We start from the raw sequence: 11,516 nt of genomic DNA on the forward strand, positions 1-11,516 counted from the left end.
GATTCATTGTCAATAAATCTTCCCTACAGTTTCTGTCTGATGTTTCACATTCACTTAAAACCTTTAATTCTCCCAGGGAAGCTTCTAAAACATCAGAGGACCCATTGGAAGCTTAGTAGCCAACACTCTAATGCAGTTCCAGAACCAAGGTTCCCCAGAAAGGCCAAGTGGGCAGGACTGATCCTCAAACACAGAGTCTCACTGCTATTTTAAAGCGAGTGCTTTGGCTAACCCTATACTGTCAGGAATTTCTAAGGCCCCATAAAATAATGTACTCACACTCAGGAATTTCAAACCTACAGAAAAGTTATTACTCAACTTAAGAGTAAGTCATGCATGTGTTGATGATCTACATGGGGAAACAAGAAGAAAAAGGAAAAAAAAAAACTAGCATCAAATCAGAAGTTCAGATTCAAATATGCATTAAACTAACGTTACTGAACATGACTGTGTGCCGGGCATTATCACCCCTCTTGAAAAAGAGAAAAATTAGTATAGAGACAATGAGCAATCCATCTGGAATCAGTTGTCTCATAGATGGCAGAAAAGGGGTTGGGCTCCATGTTGGCAAGTTCAAGTCTAGGCTTCCTTTGAATGGACCTTGTGAACTTGGGGATCATTTTTACTTTTACATTTTTATTCTCCATAGAAATAAATATTATTCAAATAATTACTGTTTTATACTTTCCCTGCTCAGCTTAAACAGTGAGCAAAAGTAGATTTATAGTTGCTCTTATGGAAAATGGTACAGTAATTGATAAATAATACAAGAGCCCAGCTGGTGTGGCTCAGCAGTTGAGTGTTGACCCAGGAACCAAGAGGTCACTGGTTTGATTCCCAGTCAGGGCACATTTTTTAGATGTGGGCTCGATCCTCAGTAGAGGGCATGTAGGAGGCAGCTGATGATGATGTTCCTCTCTAATTGATGTTTCTTTCTCTCTATACCTCTCCCTTCCTCTCTCTCTAAAAATCAATAAAACATATTTTAAAATAAATAAATAATACGCGAATAAACTGTGTTTCATGGATTTCTACATCCTTACCTCTGGTTTTCTGAAAGATGGTTTCCAATATTCCCTTGTACTTTCCCCTGATATTATTTATGTTGGGCATGTTTCACTAATTTTCTGTCTATCCTTTTCCTTAAAAGTCTCACTCATTCATTTGTTGTGATTTTAGAAATACCAAGAGAGAAATTTTCATAGTCTTTATATTCTCACAGAAATCGACAAATTATTAATGCCCTTTTGTCACATGATAACTCTTTAGGGGCAGTTACTGGAGTCATCTCTGGAAATACAAAGGCTTTTTTGAAGTATACTAGTAATGCACATAATTATTGCAATAGCAATAACAATCATTAACATTTACTGAGATTTATTCTGTGCTAGATTCTAACTGCTTTTATATACATTCACTCATTTAATCTTTGCACTCACTATGTAAGACAGATACAATTTATTTTACCCATTTTTACATTGAGAAAAAAGAGTACTGGAGAGGTTTAATAACTTACTCTAAGCAGTTAAAGAGCTGTCATCAGGAGTGACCAAGTAGTTTCAATTAGTTAATCTTTAGTCTTTGCTATTTAATCTCCTTTATTATAAACTATGGAAAGATACTAGTCCTAAATTTCATCTTGCCATTGTATGTAACACAGCTCTGATCTCTAGTTTCAAAGTCATCTCTCTCTTTTGAAAACGTGAAAACCATTCTTCACTACCCCGATTTACTGATTTGTGTGGACCTTGGTAATCTGTTTAACCACAATTCATTAACATCACTTCTGTGCTGTATTAACTGTCTAAAAAACTTGGAACATATTATTAATATGACCTAAGTTTTTATATTTGTAGAATGAGATATTGTCATTATTACCATCACCATAATCATTCCTAAAATTATCCCTGGAATATTTAGAGCATATGAAACAGCCCACTACCTTAAATTCAAAATGTGGAGAAGTCAGTGCTACTAGACAATCCTGTTTCCAGTTCTCTGTGTTTCCATTCTTTCATTACAGTGCATCAGTGTTAAGATGGAAATGGAAGGCTTACTCTGACCACATCAAGGTGCATAAGACATGTTATCATGTCAATAATTCTCAAGAATCTTTGATCCTATATGGTGATGCCACATTTGAGCCATGATACCGATCTGTCTACCTAGCCCATACTGCAGTTTCTGCATTTGCAATTAGAAAAGTGTCATGTTATTTATTGGTCTTCACCATGTGGGGCTTTCATTTCTCATCTGGAATTTGCGGATAATAATATTTACATAATAGTTTTATGGTGAGAACCAAATGAGGCAGAGTACTGGACAACATCGACCACTGTGCTCAACCCAGAGTCAGGTATTCAGTAAATGCTCATTGAATGGAATTTGTGAAGGATGACACCACTTTTTTAAAAAATTTAAATTCTTAATTGTTGAAAGTATTACATATGTCTCCTTTTTCCCCCATTGACCTCTCCCCGGCCACTAATGACACACTTTTTCATAAAAACCCTATTACTTAAAATGGAGACATATCAGAACACCATCTGAAATTTTATTTTTTATTTATTTTTATTTTTTTTTTGCTGCTCACCACAGTACTGTTCCTACAGTTCCTGTTTAACAACATCAATTAGAAAAATAAAAAGGATCATCTTAGGAGCCATTGGGCAGGCATTAAACCTCAAGTTAGTGCACAACCTGTTGATCCACTTTTTATTTTATTTTAAAAAATTGTATTGAATTTATTGGGGTGACATTAGTTAATAAAATGATAAAGGCTTCAGATGTACAATTCTATAAGTCATTATTCCTATACTGTATTGTGTGTTCACCATGCCAAGTCACATCTCCTTCCATCACCATTTATCAAGGCTTGCCAGACACTTCAAATTCCTTGCAGATTAAGCTACTAAGACTTGTAAAAGTTACAAGGGGACTTATTCACTCAGTACTGCAATCAGATAAGTGTTTCCTTGTCATCAAACAGCATCAACACATACAACTTTTCTGTTTCTAAAACAAGATACCTCCAAAACTAAGATGACTTAAAAAACATTCCCTTAGTACCTAAAATCCAAGTTGGTAAACATTTGTGTAAAGTATCATAACTCAAGCTTAATTAACTACAGAGTATTAGAACATAAAATATAAAATTAGTTTTTTTCCCTTTTTCAGGTTAAGAGCTGAAATTTAAATTCTTTATATAGTAAGAGGTGACTTTCAATAATATTAATACAGGTTTGCATAAAGCTATTTCAAAAATATTTGGATTTATAGTTTGACAAGCTCTAGAATTTTTTTCACATATATAGTAAAGATATCAAAACAATGTTGATGAAACATAACTGTGTCCTACTTTCCTAATATTTAGTTATCCTGAATTTTTTACATCACTGTTGTAGACAAAATAATGGATAACTGGATGATTAATTGATGGTATTTGTACTCAAACTTAATGTTTTAGACTCATTGGCATAAAGTCTCCAGTTTATCTCCTAATCCAATATATATGTCCCTACTTTGAATTTTTTATTGTTAAAATTTCACAAGCATAAAGTTAACAAAATATTTTCCAGACATCAAGGTAGCCTGTAGAATGTAGAGACTTTTACACAAAGAGAAGTGACTTTGAGTCGGAAGAAGTGAGTGAGCTTAAATCACTTCTTGGTTTTGTGACCCAAGACAAATCTCAACCTCTCCTGCCTTAGTTTCTTCATCATTAAGATAAAAGTATGTGTTTTTTAAAAATTTCAATTAAATTTATTGAGGTGGCATCTATAATAATAAAAGTATGATGTGCAAATTGACTGAACAACGGAACAGCGCGAACCACCATTCGGATGACCTTCCGGACAAGGACAACCAGGCTATGACACCTTCTGCCAGGCTAGCCAAGGCAGGTGTGATGTGATTGGTCGGCCTGGCCATAGCCCCATGATCGCTCTGAAGAGGGAGGCCCAGGCCACTGGCCAGAGGGGCGATTGATCAATCAGGGGGGCTCCAAGATTGCCCCAAATAGGGAGGGCCAGGCTACCCCACTGCAGCACTGTGGCAGGTAGCTTGGGCTTCCCTTAGTGGGGGCAATCCATCAAGGAGCCCCAGCCAGGTGGGTGGGGCCTACCTCTTTGGGGCAATGGATCACGGGGCTCCTGAACTGTGAGAGGGCACAGGCCAGGCTAAGGGACCCCTCCAACCCTGAGTGCACCAGGATTCTAGTTGGTTAATAACAACATATAAATTTCAAGCATACAGCTTTATAATACAACATCTGTATATTCCATTGTGTGCTCACCACTCAAAGTCTAGTCTCTTTCCATCACCATATATTTGACCCCTTTTGCCCTCTTTATCCTCCCTCCTCCCCTCTGGTAGCCATCATTCTGTTTTCTATTTCCATGAGTTTATTTGTTGGCTTTTGTTTTATATCTCACAAATGAGTGAAACCATATGGTTCTTGTCCTTTTCCATCTGACTTGTTTCACTTAACATGATACTTGCAAGATCCATCCATGTTGTCACAAATGAAAATATTAATATTTATGGCTAAGTATTACTCCATTGTATATATGTACAACTTCTTCTTTATCCAATTAACAAACACTTGGATTGTTTCCATATATTGGTTGTTGTGAATAATGTTGCAATAAACATAGGGGTACATATATCTTTATGGATTAGTGTTTTCAAATTTTGGGGTAGATACTGAGAAGAGGGATTGCTGGATCATATATGGTAGCTTAGACATTCTGATTTTAGAAATGTATCACTAACTGTTCTCTCTAGCTCCCTTCTATGAAGTGTAACCCACAGCTCCTGTTTTAAATGAAGAAATAATCGCTAGCTCCAGTAACTGAAGAGAAAAAAATAGGGAAAGAAAAATATAAAAAAGCAAGAAAAAACTAATTATTGAAGTTTAAGAGACATTTCAATTTAAACTTTAAAAAATTATTTAACCCTATAAACAGACTAAAGAAGAAAAATAATGTGATCACATACTTGACACACAAAAAAGTACTTGACAATATCCAATATCCATCTAGGAAACTAAGAATCAAGGCAAACTTCTCAAGTTCATCAAGAATATTTACAAAAAAATTACTACTTATATCATATGTAATGGCAAAAAAACATATACTTTCTAAGACTGGGAAGAAGGCAAGGATGTTCTCTCTCATGTGTTTTATTCAGAATTGTACTGGAAGGCCTAACTTGTAGAATGAGACAAGATAACATTTGAGCCCAGCCAGCATGGTTCAGTGGTTTAACTTTGACCTATGAAACAGGAGGTCATGTTTGGATTCCAGGTCAGGGCACATGCCAGGGTTGCAGGCTTGATCCCCAGTGGGCAGCTGATAAATGATTCTCTCTCATCATTGATGTCTCTCTCTCTCCCTCTCTCTCTCCTTCTCTCTCTCTCTTTCTCTCTGAAATCAATAAAAATGTATTTTAGAAAAAGAATAGCATATGAAATGTATATGCATAGAAAGAAAGAAATGAAACTGGCTTTATTCACAAATGACATGGTTGTTTATGTAGAAAATCCTAGAGTCTATAGAAATCTCTTGAACTAATGAGTACAAAACAAGTTCACAAAATATAAGGTTACTATATAAAAGATGATTTATTATAAATTAGGCATGAACAACTAGAAATTAAAATGTAAGAGATTATAATAGTACCCAAAAGAGAAATATTTAACTATAAATCTAACAAAATTAACATAGGATCTATATAAAGTAAATTATGAAACTGATGAAAAATCAAGAAAGATCTGAAAAGTTGGAGATATAGTCTGGGTTCACTGTCTGGAAAACTTAATATTGTCAAGAGGTCAATTTTTTTTTCAATTTGATCTATACATTCAACACAATCCAATAAATATCACAGCAAGTTATTTTCTAATCTATTTAAATATTTATTTTTGGGAAATAATTTAAAAACTTGACTTCAATTAGAATACTGACTCAAATTGACTTAAAAAAGTTATTATGCCTGTTTTAACAAGTTCACAAAATGAACTATATGCCTAAAAATACTGGGGTCTTTGCCCTAGCATGGTTGCTCAATTGATTGGAGCATCATCCCATATACCAAAAGATTGAGTTTGATTCCTGGTCAGGGCAAATACCTAAGTTGCAGTTTTGATCCCTGCTTGGTTTAGCGTAGCAGATATATTTATTAAAATACACATTCTTTTAAAGGGCAGAAATAGATTTTCTATTAAGTCAATGACATCTCCAGGAATGAAAAATTATGATTTTGGATGACAACATGCAAAAAATGAAGGCTCAGTGTTTAGGAAATATTGTGGTAAGTCCATTACCCCTGGGGGCTTTTTCAAGACTCTGGAAGAATCAGGAAGCATTCAAGCATTTATACTTTGAAAAATTTCCTAGATACTATGACACCATACATGCTGGCTACATGGATGAAAAAGGGTAGTTGAATGTTATGTCTCAAATTGATTATATGATAAATGTTGCTGGTCACAGGATTTCTGCAGGTGTCATTGAAGAGTCAGTCCTTTCCCATGGCACTGTGGCTGACTGTGCTGTTGTTGACAAGGAATATCCTTTGAAAGGTCATGTCCCTTTAGCCCTCTGTGTATTGAGAAAAGGTTTAAATATAACAGAGGGACAAGTTTTAGAAGGAATTGTGAAACAGGTTAGTCAAGGCACTGGCCCTGTGGCTACTTTTCGAAATGCAGTGTTTATCAGTTACCCAAAACTAGATCTGGCAAAATTCCCAGGTTGACTCTGTCTGCCCTAGTCAATGGCATACCTTATATGGTAAGGCCTACAATTGAAGACCCCAGCATAGAATGTTTTAAAAATCCTCACCCAAGGATATGTTTTTAATTGATTTTCAGAAAGAGAAGGAGAAATAAAGAGAGAGAGAGAGAGAGATCTGAGAAAATGCCACAACAAAGCGGAACCTAAGGTGACATGATAACTAAGTATGTGCGGTATTGGATAGCATCCAGGAACAGAAAAAAAAAAACACAAAACAAAATCTCACATTAAATAAAAACTAAAAAAAATCTGAATAAAATATATATTTAGTTAAAAATAATGTATCAGGCCCTAACCGGTTTGGCTCAGTGGATGGAGTGTTGGCCTGCGGACTGGGGGCTCCTGGGTTTGATTCCGGTCAGGGGCATGTACCTTGGTTATGGGCACATCCCGGGTATGGGGTGTGCAGGAGGCAGCTGATTGATGTTTCTCTCTCATCGATGTTTCTCATGCTCTATCCCTCTCCCTTCCTCTCTGTAAAAAATCAATAAAATATATTAAAAAAATTAAAAAAATAATGTATCAGTATTGGTGTGGCAAATGCATCATAAAAATGTAATAATAGGGGAAACGGCATGGACTCTGTACTATTCTGCAATTTTTCTGTAAATCTCACACTATTATAAAATAAAAATTCCCCAAATGAATGCTCATGTTTCAGGTATTTTATCAAGTTTAATTAATACAGAAAATATGTCACACTTCATTTTCCTCTCCCTTGGTTTTAATCAATGTGTACTTTAAAGGAAAGCATATCCTTGGATGTCTATTGCTCAAAATTCAAAATTTTCTGAGGAATATGAATGTATGAAAAGGTAACAAATCTTTAATAAATTAGTTCAAGTAATTTGAATATTTATCTGAACACTACACTGCATATACTTTATAAAGTGCTTTGTTACCATTTATAGCCTTTGTAAAAATCTCAAGTCAGGGAGCAGCCGTTTTGTCTATTTGTATCAATTTACCAATAAAGCCATGCAAGTGGATGCTTAAGATAAGACTGTGAGTCAAAGATTGTAATAGGTGCCTGTAACACAGATGAAAACAATGGTGATTGTTTTTTGTTTGTTTTGTTTGTTCATTGTGTTTGTTTTCTGAGAGGGAGAATAAGTTTGGTTATTTTTCTTTGTACAGATATTTTGAAAACTTGTCTTGAGACCATCTTAAATAGTTTATAATACACTTACTAAAGGTCACACTGCAATAATCTAATCCAAGGAGATGATGAGCTTGAGTTGGGTAGACAGGTCAGCCCTTCATAGCTGAGTGGATGCTATTCCCAACACATTAGTGTCTTTGTCTCTTCTTGCAGCTCTAGATTTTTCTTTTCTTTTTTTAAAAATACTTGTTGAAATTAAATTTATTGGGGTAACATTGGTTAATAAGATTATATAGGTTCCAAATGTAAATTTCTATGATACGTGATCTATATATTGCATTGTATGACCACCACCCAAATCATCTATCACCATATGTTTGCCCTCCTTAACACTTTAATACCCCACCCCTTCCCTCTGGTAACCACTGTGCTGTTGTCTGTATCTATGTATTTCAGATATATATCCCACATATGAGTGAAAGCATATGGTTTTTACATTTTTTATGACTGACTTATTTCACTTAGCATAATATTCTCAAGATCCATCCATTTTGTTGAAAAGGGCAGTATTTCATCATACGACTGAGTAGTATTTCATAGTATATATATGCCACACCTTCTTTATCCAATCCTCTATTGAAGGACATTAGTTGTTTCCATGTTTTGGCCACCATGAATAGTGCTGTAATGAATCTAGGGGTGCATATATCTTTATGAATAATGTTTTCGAGTTTTTCAGGTAGAAACACAGAGGAGGAGTTGTTGGGTCGTATGGTAATTCTAGTCTTAAATTTTTTGAGGAACCACCATACTATTTTCTATGGTGGATATACCAGTTAATATTTTCACCAGCAGTGAATGAGGGTTCCTTTTTCTCCACAACCTCTCCAACATTTATTACTTATCTTGTTGATAATAACCATTCTAATAGGTGTGAGGTGGTATCTCATTGTAGTTTTGAATTGCATTTCCCTAATAGCTAGTGAGGTTGAACATATTTTCACATATCTGTTGGCCATTTGTACATCTTTTTGGGAGAAGTGTCTGTTCAGGTCCTCTGCCCATTTTTGAATTGGATTGTTTGTTTGGTGTTGAGTTGTACAAGTTCTTTATATATTTTGGATATTAACTCTTTGTCAGAGCTGTTTCACCATTGAGTATGATACTGGCTGGGGATTTATTATATATGTCCTTTATTATATTGAGGTGCTTTCCTTCTATACCCATTTTATTCAGCAGTTTAATCATAAATGCATGTAGTATCTTATCAAATGCTTTCTGATACAAGGAATCTGTGGTAGCTATCCTTTTTTCTCCCATTGTTCAATTGTTCAGTCTTTACCCTTTCAAATTCAGAAAGCAGTGCATTTATATATTATATTTTGTGATTTTATTACATTCCATTTAAAAATAATATAGAATTTATTTTTATTTATAGAATAAGAAAAGGCCCTATTTTTTCACCATGACCATTTCCTATTTTTAGCCTATTGCATTGAAAGTTATGTCACATTCCTATTGAAATGAAGTGTAACCTAAATTTAAAAATGTAAGCATGGAAAATAAAATAAAGTAAATAGGACAAGATATAAAGAAAAAGAAAATACAAAGGCAGGCAAAGAAAGTAAAGTGAAGGGAGAGAAAAAAGAAAAAAATAGAGAACAGAAGGAGGGAAAGGAGGGAAAAGAGAAAAACAAAGAGCAAAATCAAAAAGTCTTTCAGAAGTATTTTATATTTGTTGAAATGAATGTTAAGTTCCTAAGGAGACAACTTAAAAAAACCAAGCTCATAGAAACAAAGATCAGCCAGAGGTGGTGGGTAGGGGGTAAAAATATATTCCAACTCTAGTTGAAAATATGTATAAAGGATCACACAGAAGAATTAAATATACTTCTAAAATATTTTTCTAATAATCAGAAACAGCAGTAATAGAGGGATTGTACAAAAAATAACTAATATACCTACACTGAGTTGATCTGGACAAAAGAGGGAAAATACAACAGAACAGTTAAGTATGCCAATAACAGGCCTAAGCCATCATTCCTCAGTCCCCTTTATTTAAGCCAGGTTTAGGTTCCTCTTTCTTGGGGAACTCAATTCTTGGGATGTGAGGGTATCACCCAAGATCAATTCAAGAAAATGTCTCTCTAGGTAGTTCTACAAGGTGCAGCTGTGAAGGAATCATGGAATTACAATAGTTTTCATAGATCCAATGAGACTTCATTGACAGCTGGAGACACCATAGAATGTTAGAGCTAGAAACAAAGAATAAATTCATTTTAACAACCCTAACATTCAGACAAGGAAGCAGAGGTCCTAAGATGGGGAATGAAGAAGAATGACTGGTCCAATGTGAGACAGTAAGTTAATGTCAAAGCCAGAATCCTGTTCTCCTGAATAGCCCCCACCAAACTGATGGTAGATGTGCCAGTTAAGTAAAATCATAATGTACTCTATACAACTTCTGTTGGGTTCTGTATATATAGTTGATTTCACCCATGTAGTAGAAAGCATTATATTTCATTTGACTGAAAAAGGTTTCCAGAAGACTGAAAGTCTGAAAAGGTAACTTTTCTGAGGTATAAAGCTAGCAACTAGCAGAGCTTGGCTTTAAACCCATGTCATCTGATTCCAAGTTCAAAATATTTAACTGTTTGTATTATTCCGTGTGGCAGGAGAGTAGAAAGGTAGAGGAAAGGAGTCAAGGATTACCATTACATTACACATGAAAAACCCAAGGATTTTCACTGATAAAAACACAAAGATACAATATATAGAAGGTTAGAAAACTCCCTGTTTTCAATATCCACCCTCCTCTCTTTCTTCCTGTCCCATAACGTAGGTAATAATATCTAAAGCAGTCCATTTGTGTAAATATTACTTTAACAAGGAGATGAACTACTAGAAAGAGTTTTCCAATAATTCAAGTCAGAATCTCTTCATGTGTATGACCTTAAGACATTTAAAAAATCTCAACTGCCATGAAGAGCATGATCATCTAAATGTACTTAGCCTTTTTGGGATCATAAACCTTTGGAAGAAAATTTAATAAAAATGATCAAAACTCTCAAAAAATGCCATTTTGACACACTTTCATGTACAAGCAATTCATGAAAACCACGGAAGCCCAACAAACCTCAAAATTTTAGGTGTAGAAATTTTGTTTTAGGACAAACTCTGCCACTAAATAAATGTATGACTTGGAATAAGTTAAATAAACTTCAGCATCTCAGTTGGCTACTATAATAATAGATTTTTATGTTGGCTACTCTGTCATTCTGTTGCTGACAGATACAGCAGAGAATGGTGGGAAGTATTCCAGGACTCAGGAAACTCCATTTGCCTTTGAAGATGTGTGACTCAGGGAGGTTACTTCCTCTCTCTGGGGCTTTGTTTCTGCAATTGTAGAGTGAGAAATTAATACAAGATGGCCTGTAATGTATCTTTTATCTCTAATGTTTTGAGATTCTTAATTTAGGGAAGAGTAATGTGGGGCAGGAAACAGCTTTATCTTCCTAATAAGCACATAGAGCTGAAGTCACCGCTCTAAACAGAAATCCTGCCATGACCTCTCAAGCTACCAATTACATAGGCAAGGCATCTACTTGCTCCTGGCTAGG

At 35.0% G+C, this 11,516-nt stretch overlaps 1 pseudogene; it reads left to right on the forward strand.

The window, feature by feature from the left end:
• The first annotated feature begins 6,255 nt into the window (after nucleotides 1–6,255).
• On the forward strand, nucleotides 6,256–11,255 carry LOC111825103 (annotated as a pseudogene).
• Nucleotides 11,256–11,516: the final 261 nt, after the last annotated feature.

The sequence above is a fragment of the Myotis lucifugus genome, unplaced genomic scaffold (assembly GCF_000147115.1).
Source record: "Myotis lucifugus unplaced genomic scaffold, Myoluc2.0 scaffold_14, whole genome shotgun sequence".
Classification (NCBI taxonomy): domain Eukaryota; kingdom Metazoa; phylum Chordata; class Mammalia; order Chiroptera; family Vespertilionidae; genus Myotis; species Myotis lucifugus.